At 30.5% G+C, this 1,081-nt stretch overlaps 1 pseudogene; it reads right to left on the minus strand.

Moving 5' to 3' along the window:
* Positions 1-987: 987 nt before the first annotated feature.
* On the minus strand, positions 988-1,081 carry LOC142222799 (small nucleolar RNA U3; annotated as a pseudogene).

Raw genomic sequence — 1,081 nt, forward strand, 5'->3', positions numbered from 1 at the left:
CTTTGGTTTAATGTTTTTCCAAATTACAAACGCATTGTTTTACTTTGAAGTATTTGTTATAATTTGGATTTTCTTGATAGCTTTCTAAAAAAAAGGACTCTTTATTACGAAAGTCATGCCTTTGACTTGGAATCAGTATCAAAATCCTAAAGGGAAGGTCAACATTCTCAACTACAACTAACCTTTTTTAAGTATTTCGCTTAAAGAGTTGTTGATTAAACAGAACTCGAAACGGTCATCAACTACCGCAAATCATAACAATCGCACATAAAAAAATATTGTCGTGAGGTCAAAGATTTCATGTCTTTAAAATACGAATGCAAATTTTGCTTAGCATAGAAGACGAATTTCTCTAATATAAAGTTTTTTCCTTGTCCAAAAGTCGATAAGCTTTTCAATGAAGTTGTATTGTCCTTATAACTAAGTGATTTCAGTTAAAAATGGGTATCATAACATGAAAGAAAAAATGTTTGGGCTAAGGTCAACTTGACTTTAATAATTCAGAAAAATTCTTTAAATTTAATGAAATTGTCTTTAAATTTGTTGTCATTTTGCGTCTTTACTACAAAGCAAAAAAATAGTTCAAATATAGGACATGTTTTTCAACACTTTATTTTAAAGACGTATTTTACTTGAAACATAACATAATTTCTACTGGAAGTCGAGTCTTAATTTGGAAAATAAAGTTATCGTTAACTCGTTTTTAAAGGACTATGATAGCATATGAAGAAAAAAAGCTGAAAAAGTGAAATCTTAAAATTTGCTTCCTAGAAGCAAGTACACAAAACCCAAATTTAAAAGAGAATTGTGTCTTAAAAGTATCCTTACTTGTATTCTACGCTTCTTTGGCTCGGAATCAGTACCAAAATTTTTAAAGTAAAGACAAAATCTTTGGAACCGGGCATGCCTTTTTTTCAGTGCGGTTAGCGAACAGGTATATGTATTTCAGTTGGCAAAATTAAAATGCTCGACAGATAGCGGAGTGTCACCAAAAAATTAAGCAGGTTCCTACTAAACTGTCATTTTGCAATGAAAGTAATTGAAGACTGACTACAGAAATGATCCTGTGAAGTATAGTCTT

The sequence above is a fragment of the Haematobia irritans genome, chromosome 1 (genome assembly GCF_050003625.1).
Source record: "Haematobia irritans isolate KBUSLIRL chromosome 1, ASM5000362v1, whole genome shotgun sequence".
NCBI lineage: Eukaryota > Metazoa > Arthropoda > Insecta > Diptera > Muscidae > Haematobia > Haematobia irritans.